This window comes from Sphaeramia orbicularis, chromosome 2 (assembly GCF_902148855.1).
Source record: "Sphaeramia orbicularis chromosome 2, fSphaOr1.1, whole genome shotgun sequence".
NCBI lineage: Eukaryota > Metazoa > Chordata > Actinopteri > Kurtiformes > Apogonidae > Sphaeramia > Sphaeramia orbicularis.
The window spans coordinates 12,348,463-12,349,420 of NC_043958.1; positions in this window are offsets into that span (position 1 = coordinate 12,348,463).

The following is a 958-nucleotide window of genomic DNA, read 5'->3' on the forward strand; positions in this document are numbered from 1 at the left end:
CACGCACTCAGTTCAGCCGGTTCTGCTGTTGAATGTCACTGTACGCATGTAGGGATGCGTCACTTTCACGCCTTCATTTTACTGTCTGGTCTTTTCCTTCTCTATGGGACAAACATTGTCACATGAATGTCCCTGAGATGCATCAACACTGGAGACACAAGAGAAGAGGACACAATGGGTTATTTAATTTGATAGTACGGTTGGATATGAAGAGCAACCCTTAGTAAAGGATTTGAGATTTGCAGCAATTCGTCTGTACTCACCAGTCTCTTGCACCAACTCTACCTGCAGCACATGCGAAACACACATTTAGTCTTCAAATCTAAAGACAAAATAAAAGCAATGACAATCACCTCACTATAACTTTGCAAAGGGAGATCTGTGGTCACCTCGGCAGGTTAACAGATCAAACTTTTCTGAAGTTTTACCCCTCAAAGAACAACTTCATCACCTAACTGAAAGAGGGAAACGCCTACTCACAGACAAATGAGGAAGTGAAGAGCAACCCACAGGAAATACTGACAGGACGATGAAACTGCCATATCACCCCCGTCTCACATGCAGTGGCACATTTCCAACAAGAACCATAATCCACCCCCACTGCTGAGAAATGGCACAACCATCACTCACTTCCTCTCATGAAAAGTAAGGATAGACAACTCAATGGTTAATTTTGACAATGCAATACAGGTACAATGGAATTTCTGCACTGAAAACACTCATGAATTTTTTGTATAAAAGTACAGTCTTTTGCTATTAACTTTACAGCTGATACTCAAAATGAGGAAGGAAACACTGGTTTCATTTTAAGATAAAAGGAAAAAAAAAAGTAATGTGCAGGTTTTCTCCACTGTAAGGTTTTAGTTGAAATGTTGGTCAGTGAATTGAACACAAACAATACATTAGCACATTATTGACTTAATTGTCAGTATAACGTTAATGAGCTCTAAAAGTAAAC